The sequence below is a fragment of the Lissotriton vulgaris genome, chromosome 1_1 (genome assembly GCF_964263255.1).
Source record: "Lissotriton vulgaris chromosome 1_1, aLisVul1.2, whole genome shotgun sequence".
NCBI lineage: Eukaryota > Metazoa > Chordata > Amphibia > Caudata > Salamandridae > Lissotriton > Lissotriton vulgaris.
This window is the reverse complement of record NC_141685.1, coordinates 1,667,722,903-1,667,748,672: the sequence shown is the minus strand read 5'-3', so window position 1 is coordinate 1,667,748,672 and position 25,770 is coordinate 1,667,722,903. Positions and strand designations below refer to the sequence as shown.

The 25,770-nt window shown below is 45.6% G+C and overlaps 1 protein-coding gene and 1 pseudogene across 2 annotated transcripts in view; both read left to right on the top strand.

Annotated features, from left to right (window-relative positions):
- Positions 1–25,770, top strand: part of TMEM209 (transmembrane protein 209) — a 344,927-nt gene that overhangs the window by 195,399 nt on the left and 123,758 nt on the right. The window lies entirely within an intron of this gene.
- LOC147751021 (kelch domain-containing protein 10 pseudogene) lies at positions 3,762–4,630 on the top strand (annotated as a pseudogene).

Here is a 25,770-nt window from a genome sequence, read left to right as displayed (position 1 = left end):
TTCTTGACGAACACGCGTTCTAATGGCTGTGGCTTACGTGCTTCAAATTAGTTTCTAGGTATACGTGTGACCAAGTCTGATAAGATCGGAGGCTAAGGACAAACACCGTGGTGTCTGTGGCAGGAAATCTCATCGATCACAGAGAAAATATGCACAGGGTAAAATGAAAGTAACAGGTATAACAAAAATAATGGAGGAAAACTACTAAAATGGCGGTTGAATGGAGTATGTAATGTTTGGCGCCTCGACACTACATTTTAAATAAATATACATACAATATGTTTATTAATATATTACAAAATTATGGCACCGGATGACACACACGACCCGGGAGTACAAACCGGCAAATTTAATACCTAAAATCAGGAGAGGTTTGCTTGGCGAGCTTGAAGAAAAAGGAAAAAAAGTGCATTTGCAAACAAGGCTGCGCATGCGTAGAGAGTACAAGTGATGCAGGAAAAAAAAAACGGAAAGTTTTACATACTGTCATAGAAATATAACTCTAAAAATTGCCCCCGGAATTTGTCCCCCGAGACCTAATGAATAAAACTGACTTCTAGTTTTTTTTCCATTTTCCACCGCGTACGAGTACCATACGCGTACGCTGCGATTTTGTATTAAAAAAAATATATATATTGACCATAAAATTCCATGTACGACAACCTGAGCAAGCCTATAGGGTCAGAATGTTTCTACCCTGCCCCCTTTCCTTATTTCTCAACTTTGTTTCACTGTTTTCTTGTGACTCGGTTCTACCAAGGCACAAGATGGCCGCCAACACTTCCTGGTTTTGAGTGTTGACAGACAGTTGACAGCCAATCAGCATGCAGCTCGCGATCGTAATTGAACGGATCTTCGTCAGCGTGTCAAACTCTGTCTCTAGATATCGCTATGATTTTACTTGTAATTTTCTCCGAAACTACTGAACGGATATACACCATTTAACAAAAAGCACAATCTGCGAACCGAACTTTACCTCTCTGCCAAATTTGGTGTAATTCCGTTCAGCCGTTCGGGCTGTAGCCCTGGCTAAAGGTCCCTATGGAAATTGCATGGGGAAAACACATTTTGGGACCCCTCTTTTTTCTCGGCCCCCACTTGACTAATCACCCCCAAACTTTCAGGGAAGGAGCGGAACCAAGCAGACCATTTTCTTGGAGAAATTCGTGAAGATTCGTCAAACGGCGCCAAAGTAATTCCAAATAGAATGTTGTGGATCTCCTATGGAAAGTAGGTCTTCACTATAACTACCTACTGGAGACCGCCAGTAGGAGATGGATATATATAGCCCATCCAGGGCTTAATAACTTTCTGTTGTTAAAATGAAGGAGGTATTATTAGCCATGGGGCTCCCTAGCTATTTGCTGCAACTTATCAAGCTCCATGAGGACAATTTTGCTAGGATACGGTGGGGGAGTCGGGGGCAACTGACAAGGAGGGTACCAGTCAACCGAGGGGTGCGGCAGGGATGCGTGATGGCTCCGACGTTGTTCTCCCTTTTTATAAATGGGGTGGTGGACCATTTAAGGGAGGACGCGCCCGTCCTTGCCGGAGAGAAGACCCCCACACTCCTCTTTGCGGACGATACCCTCCTGATGTCCAAGACCCCGAAGGGCCTGCAGAAACTGCTTGACCGTTTCTCTCTCTTTTGTAAAGAGCGTGGTCTATCAATAAATACCGCGAAAACAAAGCTAATGGTTTTATCTGCAAAAAGAAAGTCTAGAAAGGTACATATCTCACTTTTCGGGTCACCTCTGGAGGTGGTAAATGAATTTGACTATCTGGGGGTTAGGTTATCCAATAACATGTCCTGGGGCCCTCACATATCTAAAATGGTACTTAATCTCAAAAGGGTTCTGGAGCGATACTAAAAAAACAGCGTCTCCATCAGCAGACCAGTTGCTCCAGCCCTGGCAGTCTATGAGGGGAAGGCTGTAGCCTCGGCAGTTTACGGTTCTGAATTATGGGGTACTGAAAACATCAGGGCTCTGATGGTTGCAGAGGATATATGATGTTACAACGCATACCATTACAACTACCTACCATTACAACGCGACCATTACAACGCATACCATTACAACGCATAGCGCTTAGAGGTGCTGGATAGTGGTAAGTATAATTTACTATTCCAACTCCAGTCCCCGTGGACACTAGGGAAGGTGTTGGATAGTAAATTAAACTTATTCCCTATCCTAGAGCGCCCCCCAGCGCAATGCGTTGTAATGGTATGCGTTGTAAAAGTTGCGTTGTAATGGTAGGTAGTTGTAAAAGTTGCGTTGTAACAGGTGTATACCGGTTGCAGAGAACAAGTTTTTCAGAGATTTGGTATCACTTCCAGTGTCAAACCCCTTGTTACCATTATTTTTTGACAAGGGCAAGAAATCAATTACTGATAAAGTCCTCAGGCCCCTGTTATTTTGGGTGCGCCTCAGAAGGACTCAATTAATTGAATATGCCCGAGTGTTGGACAAATTAATCTCCCTTAATGTTAACAATAAGATAAAGTGGCTCAACAATCTTAAGCTGTTGGTAATTTCTATAGGTTTGGGAGAGTCTTGGGTTTCGCAATGGCCACCTCCTAAACAATTTGTCAAAAAGCTACATTGGAATTGGGTTGAGAATAAGGTCCATGTCAACCCCAATTTGGGATCCCTAACGACCAACTTTCTTGAACACAAACCAACGTGTAAGCTGGAACCCTTTTTGGACTTTATTCAGCTACCCAGAGACAGGACTTTGTTCTTGAAATTGAGATATGGTACTCTGCCCCTTAAGAAAATTATGGAAGGTTGGAAAGGCATGGGGGTGGGGCATGACCTAAATTGTCCAGGTTGTAGTTGCCCGGAGGAAACCCTGGGCCACTTCTTATTGGCAAGGTGGAACTGAGGGGGCACTGGACTGTTTACGTGCCTTACCTCCCAGGATGCTACTACACCTGCGCCTGTCCTTCACCCCGACTCTGGATGTGTCACCCCGCGGAACTTCTCTGTTCCTGCAATGTTCAACACTAAGCATTGTGGGACATGTAGTCCGTACACCCTGGACTACACAAGAGGGCCGTTGAACAACTGGGGGTGGAGCATGGTGAGCTCAACAGCGTTTAAGGCAGGACTATCCACACCGCAGCTGAGAAGCATTTTGAGGAGGGGCTCTGAGGAGGAAGCGGACACGCCGAAATGCATTCGCCATGGACATGTGAATAATAAAGTGCTTCCTCATTCCTACCTTGGGTTTGCTGCTCGTTCTTTGGAAGGAGGTGAAGGTCACAAATGAATGCGCTATGCCAGTGCGCATATCGGCGTTCCCCCGCCGTGCAAAGTGGTAGGAACATTCTGGCAGGCTCCGTGGAGCATTTCTTCAATCAATTGCGTTGACAATATTGTTCGTTTACCCACCCCGACGCTGGGAAAAGACTGCGGTAAGGAGGTGCTGGCCCCCGTACTATATTCCTGGCTGAAAGGTTGCGGCGGTGACAAGGTGGAACTGAGGGGGCACTGGACTGTTTACGTGCCTTACCTCCTTCACACCGACTCTGGATGTGTCACCCCGCGGAACTTCTCTGTTCCTGCAATGTTCAACACTAAGCATTGTGGGACATGTATGTATGTATGTATGTATGTATGTATGTATATATATATATATATATATAATGTGTGTGTACACAATTTTTTGTTTAAAAATCCAAAATCCGCTTAAAAACACGAACTTATGGTTACAAATAGTAAAACCTGAACGAGCGGTTTGGATGGCTGAGATTCGCAATGAGGCGAGCTATGGGCAATGGCCAGCTGGTGCGCTTCATCAGGCTATGTGGGAGGCCATATCTTGAGCCACTAGGCTGTAAGAAGAAAGGAGAATGGCGTCTGGTTAGGCAGCTCTTCTGCCACTCGAGTCCTAGCCCACGGATCCCTAGAAGGTTTTTGAGAGCAGGTTACAAAGCTCCTCCAGCCAGAAGTAGGCACTGCTGTGTAGTTGATAATACCAAATTGTATGTGTTTGGAGGGTTTAACCCAGATTATGATGAGTCTGGAGTGCCCAGAAATCAAGATTATCCCCTTTTTTAGGGAGCTTTGGTGATACCATTTTGCAACTGGAACTTGGCATCAGATGGGCACAGATGGATAAATGCCAAATGAGCTGGCCTCTGTCTGTTGTGCTACATGACCACAACATTGTGGTGTTTAGTGGAAATGGAATCCATTTGACAAGAGCAATGGCAATGAGGTACGTGTACGTTTTTTGCGGAACAACTGGTTATACATATTGTACAGATTTGCACAGATTAGATCTCTAGGCCAGTGAAAGGATTTAAATGAAACCAAACAACTCAAACACTGATCTGCCTCTTGAGAGATACAGGAATGAAATAGCGCACAATGATCTCCGAATATGTTATAGGAGGTGGTACTGCTTGGATGACGTATTCCTTGGATAAGATCCATGCCTATAATCTTGAAACAAATGCCGGGGAGGATTTTGCTACGAAAGCCCACAATAAGATAGGGTTTCATGCAGCCAGAAGATGCCTCATTGGAGTACAAATAAAGTGATTTGTTCATTTACGTTTACTACAGTGGCGATGAAATCCTGGGGGAACCTTTGGCAGCTGAGCCTGCTGACCTTCCAGTAAGTGAAGCTGCATGCGAAAATCCCTTAGGCCTCCGGGACACCAAGCGCCTGGATACCATATTTGGTGATCAGCGGCGCTTTATAAATCCTGATTGATTGTAGTGCCCCAGATTCAATTAGCTCTGCAATTAATATATTTCATAATGTCTGTTTAAAATATAACTTGCACAACAAATAAGAGTATTTCCTCACTGCCACCAATTTGTGCCACGTTGCTTCAGCTGCATCTCTGCCCGATGGTCTATAATGGTCACTAGCCTGTGCGCTGATGTTGGTGCCTCCTTTTTGTTGTTGCTCCTAACAGATGTCTCTGAGCTTGCTCTGTGTTTTACTGACCAAATTTCCTCAGTTTCAACAGCATTTAAACCAAATATTTCCTCCAAACGGTTCTGGGTTTAAGCCCTGCTACAGTGCCCCAATCAGATGTCTTCATTGGATCTTCACAGCGGCATGTGGAGTCTTGGATTGAGTGATCACACCACAGCATGTGATTTAAATTTCTTGATGCATATGGAGGCAGTCAGGGAATTGGAAGTATTTTTGGTACGTGAACTTCAGAGCCACACTAAAGTGCACCGCTTCTTTCACAGGTAGGTCCACTGCGAGGTAATAACCTGCTAAGAGGTTACCTTTCAAAAACATAAACTGAAAGGAAGGAGAAATCTCTTCTTCGAGAATACTATCGCTTTCCTGCACCGTTCATTGTCACTATGCTGTTCCGATAAGACCGGCCCTTTCTTGTTCTCAGAGCCAACTATGAAGCAGTAGAAGATCCAGCCCAAACATATGCTCCATCTGCACAAGTTAAGGTGTACTGTAAGGCCATGTTGGACATCTTTGACATCTCTGAGCTACTCCGAAGGGTGGACGGTCTACTCCAGCTTGGCAGTTCTGATCTTAATGCCTCCTGATTGCATAGTCAATGGCCTCTGCACCTACAAAGAAGAGAGAAAACTGGATGTGATCAACTGCCTTCCAGGTGAATTCCATAATGTTCCCTCCAGACAATGCTTTGAGTTTTCACTGGTACTGCACACCTAAGTTTGCTAAAATTATCATGGGAGCACAAGGGAAGGTCAGAACTTGCCTTGAGGAACTCTCGTCATAGAGCCTGAAATTTTCCTGGATGGGGGAGGTATTTGCACATGGGCAAATCGAAGGCATCCAGCCTAACCCTAGATGGCAGGAGTGTGCAGAGCATGTGAATCCACTCCACAACATGCTACAAACAGATGATTACAGGGTAACACCATTATGAGGGTAACGATCTGCATCTTCTTTCTTACTTTGATGCTCTTCTTCATCTTAACTTACAAAATGCTAGTAATCTTAATACCTCTCCAGAAGGGAACATTCCTGACTCTTTTGGGACCGCCAACAGAGCAGGTATACATCTTTATCACAGTGGTACATAAAGCTGCAGAAACTCTGGAACTGACTTCGCCTTTCGAGGTACCAAAATGAAATTTTGACTGAAATCTTGCAAACTGTTCCAGCTGCAGAGACCTTGGGCCTGATTAAGAGTTTGGCAGACAAGGTTACTTCGTCACAAACATGACAGATCTCCTTTCTGCCAAATTACAATTAATTATATCCTATTGAACTTGTAATAAAGTGAATACGATATCGGTCACTGTTGTTACGGAGTATCCCATCCGCAAAACGCATAACCCAGGCCCTTTTGTTCATATTTAAAGAGGCACTACTGGGACCTGTTTTGGATGGCTGCAGACCACAGACCTATTGCCAGCTGCCCCAAAATTATTTTCCCCACCAGAGAGTCTGATGGTTTAGGTTTTGCCTTACAAACTAAGCCCCAATGTTTTTCCCTTGCCTCCTCCTGTCAAGACGTTTAAGTGACTGGTTGCCCTGGGTGGAAAGGTTTAGGCATCAGGCAGCCTCATTCTCCTTATCGTGACATCCACAGGCCTGGTAGGCTGCTATTTCCTCACCTTATGGTAATTGGATAAATTAGCAGTTGTAAGCCCAATAGACCCCCTCGTAGAAGCCATTTTCCCTTTTGGACAATCATGCCTTGGACGCTTCAAAACAGATCCTGAAGTACTGCCATGGATTCCACAGATGCTGCAGCCAGGTTCATGGGTACTACTACCATCACAATTTGCCGCTAAGCCTGGATACTTTCTTCTGACTTCTCAAACAATATCAAGGTCATTCTGACTGACATGCCTTTCGATAGTGAGAGGGTTTTTTTTTCTCTTGGAGAGATGCCCTCTTCTCTCTCGAATGTTTAACGCATGTTAGATCTGCAGCTTACTTCCTTTAAGGGTGAGAGGATGCACCCTTATGGCTAGAGCGGTCAACCTCGGACCTGAGGAACCGGGATCAAGTCTCGGCAACGATGCTCAACATCCTGTGATTCTGGGTAAATCACTTGATCTCCCTATGCCTAACAAAAATGAATGTGTTCATCTAACGAAACTGGCGCTCATGTAAAGTACTGATACCCGATGTCTCATGTCTTGTTCGCGCTATATGGAACTCTAAAAAATGAAATAAAATTTAAAAAGTGGATTTACCAGACTATTTCATCAGCAATACAAGAAATTCAGGCTGATTTCAGAACTCAGAAGAGGGAACTCTCTGAACTGGTAGAGACTCTTCGAAAGATTGTACCACTCCTTTCATGAACTATGGGTCAACATCAGCAGAGCCACTCCCTACTGTGTTCTGCTGGCTTTGATACCTCAAACAATGCATCATTTTTTCAATGTACATATTTATTGTTATGCCATCTTCCCTGAGACTGAGACACACTCCCTTTTCCATCAGTTGGGAGACAACCGTGTGACGATATAGTCGTCCTGTGGAGCTCCAAGGTCTAAGTCCTTCTGGTCTGTCCCACCTCTACAACTTTTATCCAGGCGTGCCTTTAGCAGATCCCTTGATTTGAGAGGTGGAGGTCCTGGTGAACAATGTGGCTTTAAAAGGGGTGCTTCTGGAAAAAAGCAGTGTCCAAAGAAGGGTAGAGGTCTGAGACACATTCTGGATTTCTCACTTCTGAACTTGTTCATTCAGCGGCTGTTACTGAGTCAAGCCTTCATGATTCTCAGCAGGGGGACTGACTGGCATCCTTGGAGCTCAAGGACTCCTACTGCCATCTCTCCCACCTAATATTTAGCTCCGGAATTTTCCCGGCTTCTCTGAAACATACGTTGGTCAAACCCCTCTTAAAGAAAGCCAATTTGAATAAAGATGACCTGAAAAACTATCGTCCGATAGCCAGTCTTCCTTTCCTGGCTAAGGTAATAGAAAAAGCCATGAATCAGCAACTGTCGGAATTTGTGGAGCAGCACCAGTTGCTCGATAACACCCAGTTCGGATTCCGCAAATGTCATGGCACGGAAACTGCCCCTCTAAAGGCTGCGGATGACATCAGAGCCATACGAGACCAGGGGGGGACAGCACTCCTGGTACTGCTGGATCTTTCGGCGGCCTTCGACACGGTCGACCACAAGATCTTAGTCGACCGTGTCGAACGACTGGGGGTCCAGAAAACTGCTCTGGACCTGCTTGTATCGTTTCTGGCCAATAGATCACAAGCAGTATCTCTAGGACCCTACCAATCATCGAAGGTGTCTCTGCCGTGTGGGGTCCCTCAAGGCTCATCCCTGAGTCCGACACTATTTAATATCTACGTGTCGGACCTTGCAAATGTCATCAAAGCATTTGGGATGAGCCTGACCTCCTACGCCGATGACACCCAATTGGTACTGGCTATCAAAGGGGACGGGGAGGAAGTGGCCAATCGATTCACGAGAGGAATGATGGCAATAGGTGACTGGATGGCCACGAATTGTCTGAAACTCAATTCAGAAAAAACTGAAGTGGTCATCTTCGGTCACCTCTCCCCGGGCTGGTCACCTGTCTGGTGGCCACCATCTTTCGGTCCCCCGCCGAGTCCAGCTAGCAAAGTGAGAAATCTAGGCGTCATCTTCGATGCTGGCCTCAATTTTATGGCACATGCGAATAAAACTGCGGCTTCAGCTCATATGAAATTGAGAATGATTAGGAAAATACTACCTTTCCTACCGAACACGGCCGGGAAAACACTGGTCAGCTCACTAGTCCTGTCCTCCTTGGACTATTGTAATGCTCTATTCTTAAATGCCCAAGTCCGAGTGACAAATAAGATGCAGTCAATCCAAAATGCAGCCGCACGAATGCTGGCTGGGATCCCCAAGTTCGCACCAGTTACAAACATCATTAGGGATCTCCATTGGCTCCCGATACGCAGCCGTATCAAATTCAAATCGCTGTGTATTGTTTACAAGTCACTCAATAATCAAGGTCCCCACTTTCTCAAACAGAATCTTCTCCATCATGTCCCAACCCGATCTCTTCGTTCCTCTATTCAGAACTTCTTGGCTGTGCCTTGCACTAGAACAGTCACCTGGGGCGACAGGCGTTTCCTGGTTGCCGCCCCTAGACTCTGGAACACCCTTCCTGCACATATCCGAGCAAGTCCCTCCCTGTTCACATTCCGCAAACAGCTAAAGACGTGGTTATTTGACCAATAGCCTTGTATATCTTCTTTACCCAGTTGCTGATCCATCCCTTAACTAGCGCCGAGACGCCCACGGGTATTCGCCGCGCTCTACAAATGTCAATAAATAAATAAATAAATATTAGTTATTTGAGGTTTGCTGAGTTGTCTCAGTGCTATCTGTTGATATTCTTCCAATTTGGACTGACAACTGCATTTTGAGTTTTCAGGAAAGTTAGACAGTTGTGATTCTTCACTGAGACAGTCAGGAGTCCATGCATTTCCAAATTTGAACAACTGGCTGTTGATGGCAGAGCCACCTGGGCTGGAACATCTTTGGTGTACGGCGACTGTTCGCCACAGCTTGGGCATTACCATGAAGATCCCGAAGACCTACTTTACTGCAGCAGAGATTGACCTTCATAGGTGTTGTGCTGGGCACGACTTATAAGGTCTTTCCACCTCCTTCTCAGAAGATGATTCATATTTGGGAGAGGATTTCGATATTTCTGACTCTGACACATCCTCGACCTACTGCCCTTGCGTCTGCACAAAGTTGTGCATCTGGTGATTCTTCATGCCAGATGGCAATAGAGGACTGCGGGAGGAGTGGCTCCTCTACCAAGGGCCCCTCTTGACTCGGCTGCAGATTCTCCAGTCTGACCATTTGAAACTGAACTGTTGAATGGGCCTCTCCAAACTGGACGTTGGTCATCTATTCAGTTGATTGCAAGTGCAGGCTACTCTAGTCAAGGACGTCTTCTTGCTTGGCTAGGGCACCCATCTAGCTGACACAACACTGTGAGGTCTGTGGTCTGCACTGGAGTAGCGCCTGCATATAAACTGGAGATGCAGGTAGTCTGCATTGCTGTGAAGGTAATTCACCCTTTCATCTGAGGGTACGCCATTCAGATTCTGTAGGTAACTCTACCTCTATTTTTATTTGTTTTACTTTGTTTTTATTGATTTTACAACAAATTTGCAGTTTACAGTGCATTATTTTGGTTTCTTTGCTTTGATCAACATTGTTAATACAAGACAGATCATGGCTTTACAGAAATGGTTCGCTCCGTATCTACATACACGCCGGGTGATATTAACTGTTATAGTGTTCTTTGTCCAGCAATTGGTTTGACATCATAGTGTACTGTTTTCAACTTACTTAATGCTTAGTCAGCAACATAACATAAAAACCTAACAACCTACACCTTGAACACTTACAATGAACTTATACATGCCCTCTTGTGTCGCACCTGCAAGTCCCCCCAGCCCATGCATGCGACCCAACACACCATTTCGTCTATGGATCTTGTTTACGTAGTCGCCCATTCCCCCATGTACATAATAAATACCTGTACAAAAAAAGGGGGGAGAAGGAGGTACTTAAGAACAGGTCATCCTCCTAAAGAGATTAATGTAGCAAAAAAGAGCCCAATATCTGGGTTCAGGGACCTGTCTCGTGTGGTGGCTAACTTCCAGATACTATCTTAAGTGTAGCCCAACAAGAAAGAAAAAATGTCTTTCTTATAGTCCCCTCACTCACCGGAGTTTCCTCACGGTGACATGCTTCATCATCGGGGTCCTCCCAGTTCTCTACGAAAAGGGGCGTGCTACGACTTGCGAGCTACGTAGGAGCACTGAGTAGTGAAGGACTATGTGTGGTGTAAGGAATGTGAAGTGGAGTGGATGGGTGTGTGTGTGTTTAAAAATACTGTGCTAGTGGGCCTCAATGTTTTATTCTGCTCCTAGACCAGTATGTTAAAAATGGGGTTATACTGTGTACCAACCAATAATGTAGTTGGGTTCAGTATTTGGTCAACATGTTTCACGCTACCCCCAGCGTTTCTTCAGGACCATACAGGGACCAGCCCTGTATTGTACCACTCCTAAAAAACCTAAAGTTAGGAATTTATTAGTGCAACATATATTTACAGTGATTAACGTTGTCCCTATTCGGTACACACGTGGTTCTACATACATACGCTTGACTTTTAAGGCGAATGTATAGTTCAATGGTGAACCTGTAAAAGAATGAATAAAGAACAATTAAAAAACACCTCGCCCCTATCTCTGCCGAGATCGGGGACTTTTTTCGTCCTTCACAAACATGCACGTTTTTGATACATGCACATATATGCATACAGACTATATGGTGTAGTTTCACCATATTGGTGCGTGCATACTTTCAGATCCGGTGTCTGTTCGCCAGATGCCCAACAAGTGAACTTAACGTGGAAAAAGACAAACGGAAGTGACTATACATAAAACAGTGGACACACATTTAACACACAACCAAAGGAAACGTTTGAATATTTACTTTTGTTGGCGCTTAATAGCACATCATGGTCTCTTAGGGGGGCGGTATTGCCTCGGTGGAAAACAATGCTAGAAGGATTTTTAGGGTTGTAGAAGACGTGGTTAGTGATCGAGCGTCTTTTACATATATCATTTAGTTAGAGGTCTAGTACTTGCTACCCTCTCTTGGCGGTTAGGTCAGATACACTTACTTCCTAATCAGCAACCCGCGCCGTGTTACCTATCAGCTTCCCCTCGGACCGCATCTTGCAATGTGGTCCGCGGGTTTGGTTTTTGTTTGTTTCGATTTCCGGGTTGGAACTAGACCGTCGCGCTCAGGCGGCCATCGTAGAGGAATGAACCTGAAAGACTATCTGGTACATACTCGACCTAAACCAGTGATCAATACTAACAGACTACAACCTCTACCTCTACCGAATGGCCATTACCCATGTAACAACTGCAGTGTTTGCCATCTAACTGCAGTGACAAAGTCAGTTACTTTTAACAACAACACCACATGGCAATTAAAACACTTTTCCAATTGCAATACAAGTGGGGTGGTATATCTGATCACTTGCACGTGCAATTTACATTATGTGGGCATGACCACAAGAAAGGTCAGCACTCGAATTGTTGAGCATAGAAGCAACATACGTTGTAAGAAATCCACCACACGCATGACTAACCACTTTATTGAGAAGAATCACACACCAAATGACATGAGATGGGTAGTCCTTGAGTGTGTGGTAAATAAAGACAACATTGAAAAAACTCTTCACGAACGAGAGCAACGCTGGGTTTTCAGATTAAAGACAGATACAAGTGGGTTGAATGACGACATACCTTGGGGTGTCTTCAATCGTTGAAATATAACATCCTGAAACTAATGTACCTGAATCCTAGAGCTGAAAAATAACTTTCATGAAAAATAACATTCTAGAACTATAATGCCCCTAAAACCATTATAGAAAAACATGATTAAAACAATACTTCTCAAACTCCATTTTTTCACTCCATCCTTGGTTTATATGTTATATATCATAAACCATATCAACTAATCCTGTGGTAACTTTTTTGTCCACGTTTTCTTCAATCCCTATTTGTGAAGAATGCCCATTGTTTCATTTTTATTCTTTGTTTTTATTATAACATTACCCCAAACGTTGTGTTTTCTAAAAAGCCGGTTCGATAATAAGGGCGAGTAACAAACGGCATGGAAGAAAGACGCATGTGACGCTCGTTTGCATCCATCTAAGATGGCCGCCTGAGCGCGACGGTCTAGTTCCAACCCGGAAATCGAAACAAACAAAAACCAAACCCGCGGACCACATTGCAAGATGCGGTCCGAGGGGAAGCTGATAGGTAACACGGCGCGGGTTGCTGATTAGGAAGTAAGTGTATCTGACCTAACCGCCAAGAGAGGGTAGCAAGTACTAGACCTCTAACTAAATGATATATGTAAAAGACGCTCGATCACTAACCACGTCTTCTACAACCCTAAAAATCCTTCTAGCATTGTTTTCCACCGAGGCAATACCGCCCCCCTAAGAGACCATGATGTGCTATTAAGCGCCAACAAAAGTAAATATTCAAACGTTTCCTTTGGTTGTGTGTTAAATGTGTGTCCACTGTTTTATGTATAGTCACTTCCGTTTGTCTTTTTCCACGTTAAGTTCACTTGTTGGGCATCTGGCGAACAGACACCGGATCTGAAAGTATGCACGCACCAATATGGTGAAACTACACCATATAGTCTGTATGCATATATGTGCATGTATCAAAAACGTGCATGTTTGTGAAGGACGAAAAAAGTCCCCGATCTCGGCAGAGATAGGGGCGAGGTGTTTTTTAATTGTTCTTTATTCATTCTTTTACAGGTTCACCATTGAACTATACATTCGCCTTAAAAGTCAAGCGTATGTATGTAGAACCACGTGTGTACCGAATAGGGACAACGTTAATCACTGTAAATATATGTTGCACTAATAAATTCCTAACTTTAGGTTTTTTAGGAGTGGTACAATACAGGGCTGGTCCCTGTATGGTCCTGAAGAAACGCTGGGGGTAGCGTGAAACATGTTGACCAAATACTGAACCCAACTACATTATTGGTTGGTACACAGTATAACCCCATTTTTAACATACTGGTCTAGGAGCAGAATAAAACATTGAGGCCCACTAGCACAGTATTTTTAAACACACACACACCCATCCACTCCACTTCACATTCCTTACACCACACATAGTCCTTCACTACTCAGTGCTCCTACGTAGCTCGCAAGTCGTAGCACGCCCCTTTTCGTAGAGAACTGGGAGGACCCCGATGATGAAGCATGTCACCGTGAGGAAACTCCGGTGAGTGAGGGGACTATAAGAAAGACATTTTTTCTTTCTTGTTGGGCTACACTTAAGATAGTATCTGGAAGTTAGCCACCACACGAGACAGGTCCCTGAACCCAGATATTGGGCATAATAAATACCTGGCATATGGTTTACCCTGCAGTGTGAGGTCTAAGTATATATACCTAAGAAGAGAGGCCACCAATGCATGTATGACCCCATGCAGTGATCGCTACCTTACATTCCCTATGTTATAGGCCATCTTCACTTGCATGTCCGTTGTCTATTGCAGGCATTCGGTAACTCTACCTCCATTACAGCAGAACCTAACCTAGGGTGTTGTGGGGGTCATGAAACTTAAGTTGGAAATCTGTTTGCCTGTGGAATTGGGCACCGTGACTTGGGATTTTCCAAATGGTGGCCTCTCTGGCAGTTCCCTCAATGTGAGAGCGGACACGAAGTCTTCTTCATTTGATAGCAATGAGCTGGAACTGCACCATAAGTAATGGGAGTACTTTTCAGATTGGGGAGTCCATCAGCGGATCTCTATGCCACAGCCTAGGACGGGAAGTGGCCTAGGTTTTGGGACCCAAACTTAACTCAATGGTTCCCTGCGAGAATGGCTTTAGGTACAGATGTTCTCAGTGCTTGCTGTATGTATTCCTATTGATTCTTCTTATATTGAAAGCCGTGCAGGTGGATCATGCATAACTGATCCTGAAGTTATGGAACAGGAAAGAAGAATATAGTATGCTTGTCTGTTTGCGCTCCGCATTCAGTAATCTCTTCTATCCTGTGCAGGGAGAACCTGTCACAGCAGGATGGTCCAATCCTCCACCCTACTGCCTGAATGCTGAGACCTTTTACCTCCCTAAAAAAGTGGCAGACATTACTTTAGCTGTCAGAAAAACGGTTTTAAACTCCATTGCTATGGGTTGCTGGAACAGATTTGTGTAGCGATGTGAGCAGTCTGCTTCGATTTCTTTAAACTGCAGCTTTCTTACTTTTTTGCATTTCACACAGTCTTTTTCACAGGGGCTTGGCTGCTGTCCAGTATTACCCTACTGCTCTGTTGGCTTTGCTGTGCCTCTCTGATCAGCCTGTGTTTTAGTATCCTAGTGGCTAAAAAGTCTGCCTGACTGCCTTTCTTCCATTCTGCTCATTGCTCCTCAGTGGAATCTTAATCTTTTGTTGAATTCTTTAATGGCAATTCCTTTCAAGTTGATGGACAAGTGCCCTATTCCACATCTCAATTTGAATGCCATGTTGTCGGTAGTAATCACTTCAGCTTGTAGGGCTGGATAACTTCTTGCCCTCTGTTTGTTTCCCTTTTGCAGTTTCTATGTGGATAAGTTGATCCCCTGTACTTGCCAGTCTTCTTGACAACAGTGCTTTCTAACCCAGCGTCGGAGGTCGAGGACGACTACGACGCGGAGGACGAGGATTTCGATGAAGTCGTCGAGGAGGTAGGGGACGACGACGGGGCCCTTGCCACCGTGGAGGTTAGCTCGGACGAGGAGCTTCCTCAGACTGACTCCGGGGCCATCAAACATTATGAGGCCCAGGTCGAGGGATCGCCTTCGGGCCTTACCCAAGACCTTAATGAACGTCCCACGGCTCCGCCTTCCGGCCCGGCCACGGACATTGATACAGCATCACTCCCGGTACATCCAAAACCGAAAGTGAAACCCACGGTCTCGACGCCAGACGTATCCAAACCAAAAGTGCGGATCGCGCTGGTCGGGTCAAAGACTTCGGAGGCCTCGGCGCCGAAGAAATCTAAGATGGCCGTCGAGCCGAAGAGCCACGCCAAAATGGCCGACCCGAAGGCTACTGCATCGAAGCCAAAGGTTAAGGGGACCGACGCAGCTGCATCGGCGCCGAAGACGGCCGACGCCAGTAAGGGTCGACTCGATCATAAGAAGCAGGTCGACGACCATAAGAAGTCCACTCTCGATCCGAAGAAGTGGCAGGACGACCCCAAGTAGCTCTCTGCCTCGCTTCCACTCGACAAAACCAAGGGGGCAACGCCAAGTGCGTCGACTCCGAAGAGCGCATCGTCGGTCGCCACCCCTAAACCAGCTGCAAAAGACTCTCTCGAGCCGGTGCGTCCCTCCGCCTCGTTCACTAAAAAGGTTACGGAGTCCCTACAACGAATTCGGGAGGGGGCCGCAGCAGTCGAGCCGAAGGACCCTGTGCCCCCCAAGCCTCTGGAGAAACCGGCGAAAGCGCCGACGCAGATACTTTTCACCTTGCCGCCTAAGACGGCGCTGAAGGCTTTTGCAGCAAAATCGGGGGCCGGAGTGCCCATGAAGGTGTCTTCGACGCTGAAGCCGTCGTTGGTGGTCCCGGGCCCACGGCAACGACAACTAACAGAAGAGGATCGTCAGGAGGTTTTCATCGACGCCGACACGGGCAGACTCTCCCTCCTAAAGAGAAAGATCACCCCTGAACCACAATTGGAGTCGTACAAGATTCCACTCAAAAGAAAAATGGACTCTGCTGGTGCCTCTGCCTTGATGGGGCCCGTTTCACCGCAGGCTCCTGAACACTCACCCACTCATTCCAATGTCGAGGCAGGTGACGGCGACGACGAGGATGAGTATAGCTATCCCGTCTACACAGACCCAGAGGATGTGACTGAACCATGGTCTGCGGGTGGCGATCCTGGGGACCCGCATTCAGGACAGGAGCCTCAGCTTTTCTCAGCCAAGACTTCCCCCACAGAGGACTCTGCGGCTTTCAATGCCCTCATCGAGAGGGCAGCAGCCAATCACGACGTCGAACTCCATGCTGACCCAGTGGACGTCGACTTTCTCTTTGACACCTTTTCGGTCTCTGAAAGGACTGTAAAGACTCTACCGATGCTGAAAGGGGTGTTGAAACATGCGGCTGAGGTGTTCAAAGAGCCCACCCGGGTGAGGGTCATCAACCCAAGAATCGACAAGAAGTACAAGGCAGCGCCCACTGATCCTACTTATATTAAGGGACAGTTGCCTCTGGATTCCCTGGTTGTCTCCAATGCACGCAAACGAGCCAACTCAGACTACGGGTGATGCTCCTCCCCCAGACAAGGAATCAAAAGTCTTTGAGGCTTCTGGGAAGAGGGTGGCGGCGCAGGCAGCCAACATATGGCGCATATCCAACACGCAGGCGCTACTAGCGCAGTATGACAGGGCACACTATGACACTCTAGAGACCCTTTTACTGCACTTACCCGATCAATATAAAGAAGCGGCAGAGATGTTGATACAAGAGGGGAAGCTTATCTCCAATGCTTCCATTAAGTGCGCTCTGGACGTGGCTGACACTGCCGCGCGCGCAATTAACACTAGCGTTATGCTTCGTAGACATGCATGGCTGAGGATATCTGGGTTCAAGCCGGACATTCAAACTACCATCTTGAACCAAACGGTCAACCCAGATCACCTGTTTGGCCCGAGGTTGATACCACCCTTGAGAAGATGAAAAAGGACACCGACACTGCAAAATCTATGGGTGCCTTGCAATCCCAGCAGTTTCGGGGTGGGTCCTTTCGTCGCTCCAATACTAGAGGCACCTCAAGGGGTCAACTTTCACAGTCAACGCAATTCTACAAAAGCAACACCCAGACTTCCTATACCAACAAAGGTCGGGGTGGATACCGTGGCAACAACGTCAAGGGCAGAGGACGTGGAAACAGCTCCAGGTCCTCCACCGCCAACAAACAGTGACGCCTTCTCACTGCTCCCCGACCACGCAACACCGGTCGGGGGGGAGACTCCAGCAGTTCCTGCCCATGTGGAAGTCCATCACCACGGACAGGTGGGTCAGAACACTTATCCAATACGGTTATTGTCTGGAGCTCACATCCACTCCACCCAACATACCCCCAAGACACCGTCCTATGTCCGGCGAGCACTTGCACTTATTGCAGCAAGAAGTCAGCGTCATGCTGCAAAAAGGGGCAATAGAGCTCGTGCCCTTGCAGGAAAGAGGTGCGGGAGTTTACTCCCTGTACTTTCTGATTCCAAAGAAGGATGGATCCCTCAGGCCCATCCTAGACCTCAGGCCACTCAACTTTTACATCCTATCAGAGCATTTCCACATGCTCACACTGCAGCAGGTTCTTCCACTGCTTCAACAGGGGGACTACCTGGCAATTCTGGACCTGAAGGATGCGTACTTCCACATTCCACTACATCCTTGACACAGAAAATACCTCAGGTTCACCATCCAAAACCAACACTACCAGTTCAAGGTTTTGCCTTTTGGGGTCACCACGGCACCCAGGGTTTTCACAAAGTGCCTGGCGACGCTGGCGGCGCATCTAAGACGTCAAAACATCCAAGTCTACCCCTATCTGGACGACTGGCTCATTCAAGCGAAGTCGGCCCAGCAGTGCGCCGACCACGTGTCCCAAACCATTCACCTTCTGCACGATCTGGGGTTCTCACTGAATTACCCAAAGTCCCATCTCCAGCCCGCTCACATACGGCAGTATCTGGGTGCGACCATAAACACTCTGGCGGCTACAGCACAGCCGAATTCAGTGAGAATCGACAGCATTCAAGCGCTGATTCAAAACTTCAGACCTCAACACTCGCTTCCAGCAAGAGTGTTCATGCAGTTGATAGGCATGATGGCCTCCTGCATCTCCATTGTCCCGCACGCGAGACTACATATGCGTCCGCTTCAGGAGTGCTTGGCACGTCAGTGGACGCAGGCTCACAACCAGTTGAAAGACCTAGTGTTGGTGAGCGGTCGGGCATACAACTCTCTGCATTGGTGGAATCCACGAAACCTTTGCAAGGGCCGACCGTTTCAAGAGCCTGTGCCACAGATTATCTTGACAACGGACGCTTCTCTCCAGGGATGGGGAGCGCATGTACTCAAATACACTGTGCAGGGACTGTGGACGCAGCAACAGGGGAAGATGCACATCAATGTTCTAGAACTGATGGCGATCTTCATGGCACTAAAAGCTTTCAATTCAATTCAATTTCAATCTTTATTCGGTTTAAAAAACCTTGTAAGATACAATACATTAAAATCATAACACATCATTATAGTAAATAGCAGCAGTGGGTAAAAATATATCATCACATCTTATTTGTGCAAAGTACGCAAAAATCATCTAAACTGGGATTAGCTAGATCCTGGTCGGTCCCTTTTCTATAAAGAACACTAAATAGATATACACAATAGTAAAATAATAAATTAAATATCTGTTTTGTTTAAAAAGTGATATACACCATAACAATAAGACAGGCAGCACTATAACTAACAAACAGTCAATAACATGGTAAAATAGCCCATTACATTTAAGTTTTCTGATTTTTCTTTCTCCTAATCAAGGCAACACATAGGAGAAAACGACTTAAGCTAAACACAATCGGTTGTGCATTATCTCCTTTGAATATTCTAAGTCCAACCTTAATTTGTCTAAGGCCTAACCTATTACAAATTGGCTTAAGCCATTTTTCCTTGCTTTAAGGTATGCTGGGCATATAAATAAAACATGAGACTCATCTTCTTTCATCCCCATTTCACAGAACTCGCATATATTAGAGCCGGCGACCCCGGTCAGCCCCTTATTACAGTTCCAGCTAGTTGTTCTATCTTTTAGTAGCAGAATGCTATACCGGAACTTTAAATATAGGCTTTTAGCCAGTGGAGGGTGAATTTCGTCCATGAGGGGCTCTAATTGCATATTCATTTTAATTTCAAAAAATTTCGAAGTTAGAGTCCCTGTTCTGGGATTTGAAAGCGCTGAGTCTCTAATATAGTCCCAGTACCTTTGCTTCAAGATGTTTTTTGAACTATTTGTAAGAGAATCAGGGTCAAACCAAAAATCACTTAACCCTAATTTTTCGAACCATTTTTTGACGTACTCTAGCTATGGCAAGGGCGTGGTATTCTTTATGGCCAATATCTCTTGCAATGCTTCTCTATAATCAGCCAGCTCTTCAGTGGACCATAGACGGACCCAGTAGAGTAGCGGGCGAAGAGAAGCATAATCATCGGTACGCCTAAAATTAAGGTCCCATAATACGGGTGTCAGTGGAGTTGACCCAGGTATCCCTAGAAGTTGCCTGATGAAGGAATTTTCCCTCACTCGGAAGGTATCCTTTAAAGCATAGGCCCAAAGGTCCGCACCATAAAGTGAAGAAGATTGCACTTTATATTTGAATAATTCGATAGCTGGTGAGACCGCTTTGAAATGGCTATTCTTGTGCTTCTTTAAGATCGGTACCTGATTTTGGGTTAGCCTTAGTTTTGAATTCTCCAATTGTGTTTTCCATGTAACATCACTGTCTAAAATAATGCCCAGGTATTTAAAATTAGGGACTTCTTCAATAGGTTCATTGTTTATTTTAAAAACCTTATTAAAACCTTTATGGGGGTTGATTGTCATAACTTTTGTTTTTGAGGAGTTGATTTCTAATTCCTTGTCATGACAATACAAACTAAATGTGTTTAAAAGGTTTTGGAGCCCCCTAGGTGTCTGAGAGATTAAAATTGTGTCGTCTGCGAATAGTAGTGCCGGAACGGCTTGCCCACTCAATTTGGGAGAGTCATGCTCGCAGCCCAAAAGAGTATCAGGGATGTCATTGACATATAAAGAAAATAAGGTAGGTGCCATTACGCACCCTTGCCTTACCCCTTTTTGCTATTTTTATTTTCTCAGTGACTTCTCCATTCGGTCCCCATCTAACACGTGCATAATTGTTCTCATGGAGTCTGGTTAAAATTTGAAGGATATTTCCAGGGACACCCATTTTGTTTAATGTCTTCCATAGGGCTGCCCTAGGAACCATATCAAAAGCTGCCTTCAAATCAACCTATCACCCTTCTTGAACAGAGCCACAATCTCTGCCCCCTTCCAGGTTTCCGGAATAGGAGCTCCTTGAGCAATTTCATTGGATAGTAAATTGATATAAGGAGCCCAGATGTAGTTTTCGTGTTTCCGAAGATCACCTGGTATTCTGTCAGGGCCTGGTGCTTTCCCTGACTTGACTGCCTTAATTGCGGAGATAGTTTCTGTTAGAGAGAAAACAAGGGGTGCATCATACGCTACCAAGGGGGCCTGCAAACTATCCCAACCTCCACTCTCACCTGAACTTGTACAAGAGTATAACATAGTAAAGTGCTCGACCCATGTCTTTTCCTCTAAAAATTTGTCTTTACATTCTGTCACCCCCCTGGTGCCTCTAGCAATGAGGCTCCAGAAAGTGGTCTGATCTTTGCACTTACATGCATCCAGTAAATCGGACCAAACCCTTTCGTCCCACTCTTTCTTGGCCTTTGATAGGATTCTTTTGTACTGTACTCTCTTAGTTCTCACAATATCCATTGAACCCCCCCCTGACCGCTATAATTAGATCTGTCTTGGCTTTCCGGCAATCCTGGTTATACCAGGTAATCCCGGTTTGTTTGCTCTTTTGGGCATTATGTGATCTTTTTATTGCCCTGGTCAGGATCCCGCCAAGTTGGTTAATTAAATGTTCATGGGATTCTATCAAACTAAGATTTTGGATGACAGTACTGTTACCTAAGAGAGAAGACATATGACTCACAAATACATTATAGATTTGACTAATGATTTTAGAGTTGTCTAATACTATTGGCCATTTCAGGGATCTGCGGTTCTTTGCCACTAGGGGATCTTGTGGCAAAGACATTGTGCTGTTAGCACTTTTGTCAAGGGTTTTAAAAATCTGGGTTTGGACAGATAAAATCAGAGGATAATGGTCGCTTTCCATGCGATCATCCACTATTAGATCGATGGTCATAGGCCACAGGTTCAGGGAGACTAGTATATAATCTAAGTGGCTGGAGTGTGCCCCTCTAGTAAACGTTGGTCTACTGGGACAGTCTGAGGGCAACCGCCCATTACATGCACGTAAGCCTGATTCTAATGTCAGGTTCAGTAATTGTAAGGCGCTCACTGAGCAAGGTGCTTTGTAATTTGTATCTACTAAGGGAATATTGTTTGCACTGTCCTCATCCTTGTAGATGTCTTCTAGACCTATTATGGGTTCAAAACCTCTATTAAAATCACCGCCTATAATCATTTGTGCATTTTGATCAAATCCCGCCACAAGGTTACTCAGGTGGGTTACAACTGTTGATTCTTTACATGATCGATGTGGTCTATTATAGATATTGATCACATAAGTGCTACAACCCTTAGTATTTTTTAACTCGAGTAATAAAATGTCGGGATTATTTATATCAATTTGCTTAAAGGACAGGCCTCCTGTGATTTTCACCCAGATTGTTAATCCGCCAGAGGGTCTCCCCCCATTTGTGTTTACTGCGGGTATGAAGAAAGATCTATAGTCCACCTTATAGTAGTTTTCAAGCCCCCATGTCTCCTGGAACATGATTAGATCCCCACTCGTCAGGTAATCGTGCCAGGACGGATCTGAAAGGTTTTTTTTCAGACCTGCTATGTTCCAGTAGATGATTTTTATACTTCCTAGAACCCCTCCTGTTTCTACTACCTGACAAGGTGGAGTTACCCTAGATGTCTCTGAATGCAGTTGTTGTGTTGTTATTTCAACAGGATGTAATGACTGTTGCAAGATTTTAGTAGGTGCAATCTGCTTTGATTAGACTTCGAGATACAACCTAGGATATGTGTGGTTTGTACTACATGGCGTTGTCAGTGCCCTTCCCTCAAGTCAGTCGCAGTCAGCTAAGCCAGCTAAGGCTTCAAACCTATTTGAAGTGCTAACTCCCCAGTTGTACGATGGGGCCGCGAAGCCCCAACCATTTGTGGGGGCATTCCATCTTGGTGCAGGGGTAATGGGAAAGGGTGGGTTCTGGTAAGAGCCCAACCATCCTCCATTAAAGTCAGCATTACCTATAGGTGCTTGGGTATTAGGATACAGTACATTCTGCTGCATGCCTGGCCATCCTCCATTATATTTAACATTTCCTGTAGGCCCACAATTGTTGGTTATTATACCAGGCCCTCGTCTGCCCATTTGATTCCAATTTTGCCCTGGAGTAGTGTTTTGAAAAATATTGTGGTGATTTGGTAGCCATGGACCTACCCTATTTTGGGGAGCGTAATTCATGTCAGGAGCTGATGGTCCCCCTCCCCAACCATGGTCTCTTGTTGACCAAACTGGCTTCCGGGGTTTTTGATTGTTGGCCTTTTGTGAATCAGTATAGAAGAATTCTAATGTGAGAGGGATTATAGAGCTACTTCTTTTTTGCGGTGGAAGGATATTTGGCAAAATATCCGGAAGAGCAGCTGCAGTCGAAAAGTTTAGTATCACACAGTCGCCCTTCCATTTTTTTTGCTTATTTCCTATCCAACCAACCCTCCTTGCTGTTTTAATTTCATCAGCCAACCGCTGTTCACCCCCCTGTGCTATCCGCATATTATTTGAGAGCCAGTATAGTGCCTTACTTTTGAGTGATGAGGCTGACTCAGTTTGGTCCGGTGATAGGGTTGGTGTATTAGCTAGCACTAGCACTAACGGTGCTGCTTCAACTACAAATTGTGTTTGGTTTTCTTCAAAACTAGAGGGCACTGTAGCATGTGTTGAATCAATTAATTGGACAGTTGGGGCTTCTAGTGGCAAGTTGTTAATATTTTGGCCAGAAGTTTGTGGGCATTCTGCAGGAGTTACTCCTGGAGGAGTATCATCTGATGTTACCCTGGATTAATTATCTTTCTCTGGGGGATCACTGCCTTTGTTAACATTACTTAAGACATTACCTATTGCATCTGCTAAGACATTTTGTGTGCTTCCAATTTTCTTTATCTCTGCAGAAAGTTTGTCAATCTTACTAATAAGTGGCTTAACAATTGTCTGTATTTTTATTTCTAACAGCTCCGCTATTTTGGACATTAAATCCTCTTCCAATATGTCCCTCAAATTATTAACCTCCTTGTTCTGGCAGGTATTTTTTTCCTTTGGTGGTGATGTGGCCTTGTTTTTTCCAGAACGTGCCCCCCCACGTTTGCTTTGCAATCTGCGACTGGCTCTAACTGCCCTTGAGGTCTGTTTAGCCGGTGGATCATCCTCCACGTCTTCTTTATCATTATTTCCTTCAACCTCAATGACAAGCTGTGCATCTGAGTCATTAACCACGTGTTGTTCAGTGTCCCCCACATTCACTGTGCTTACATCAGTGTTGACAGTTACTGGGGAAGCTGGTGCATGAGGATCGTTGTTAGAGTCTAGTAACAGAGACTCATTGATTTGCGAGGAGGTGGGTGGGCTCATGGGAGGAAGAATAGGTGATTGGGACATACCTAACGATTGTCTGCGTTCGCTGTTTATTTTGCTGACCACTTGGACAAGGTAGTTTTCCATGGTGTTCTTTGGAATTTCGGATGCCATATGTAGATTTTTTTTACGCATAATTTTGCAGAGGTGTGTGAAAGTCTTATACCCACTGCTCTATTAATTAACAAAGTATCGCTCCCAAGGTTAAAACAAAAAGTCTTACTTCAAAACATGTGCAGGTATCCAGCTGACTCCTTTCCGAATTCGTCAGTATGATTGTCTATTCTTGGCGTTTCCACGTGGGCCCCCTTCTTAACCCGGGCTCCTGGACGATTCGATAGAAGCTATATAGCCTGCTTACCGACCCCCGTCTGGATGGCCTGGGCTCAAAAGGCGGTCAACCAGCGTCTGGAACACCACTACTTGCTATAGTCACTCACGCAAATAATTTCCTGGTGCGCTAGGAAGTAGTGTTAATAGGGTGGCCTAGCCTGGCCGATTTGTGCCGATGACTAAAAGCTTTCAAAGTACATCTGTGCAACAAGGTCGTGTTGATTCGGACGGACAACATGACGGCAATGTACTACATTCAGAAGCGGGGAGGCACACACTCTCCGCAACTGTCTCATCTGGCTCAAAGCATGTGGAAGTGGGCCATTCAGAGGAACATCTTCCTCATGGCAGAGCATCTCCCAGGCAAGGACAATCAGATGGCGGACCTGCTCAGCAGGCACAGCCACCAGATGCACGAGTGGGAGATACATCCATCTGTACTCCACCCGTACTTCCAAAGGTGGGGTCATCCGGAGATAGACCTGTTCGCCACAAAGGAAAACGCAAAATGCCAAAGCTTCGCCGCCAGGTTCCCACACCCACAGTCGCAGGGCAATGCGATATGGATGAACTGGTCAGGCAAACTTGCGTACGCTTTTCCCCCAGCCCCTCTGATTCCGCTGGTGGCACGCAAACTCAGGCAGCACTCGATGACTCTCATCCTAGTTGCTCCAACGTGGGCTCGCCAACCATGGTACACCACGTTTCCGGAACTGTCCGTGGTACCGCATCAAAGGCTACATCTCACACCCAGCCTTCTGACGCAGAGCCATGGCGACATTCAGCACCCAGATCCGCAACAGCTCAACCTGGCAATCTGGCTCCTGAAGTCCTAGAGTTTGTCTACCTCAACCTACCTCCCAATTGCATGGACATCATTCGGGAGGCTAGAAAGCCCACTACTAGAGCCTGCTACGCGGCAAAATGGAAGCGGTTTGTCATCTATTGTGCGAACCACAACATTGACCCGCTGGATGCTTCTATTCAAAACATAATCTGTTACCTATTTCATCTATACAAGTGTAATCTGGCCTATACTTCCATTCGCATTCACCTGTCTGTGATGGCCGCGTAGCTCCAAAATAGACAGCACCTTTCACTTTTCAAGGTGCCTGCCATCAAAGCATTTCTGGAAGGCCTCAAAAGAGTCATTCCGCCACGGACTCCACCAGCTCCTGAATGGAACCTCAATGTGGTTCTTACAATACTGATGGGTCCTCCCTTTAAGCCACTGCATTCCTGCGAGATTCAGTTCTTGACATGGAAAGTGGCTTTCCTTTTAGCAATTACATCGCTACGGAGGGTTAGTGAACTGCAAGCCCTCACAATCCAAGAGCCATTTTTCCAAATTCATTCCAACAGGGTAGTGCTCCGCACTAACCCTAAGTTTCTGCCCAAAGTTGTGTCTCAGTTCCACATCAACCAAACGAT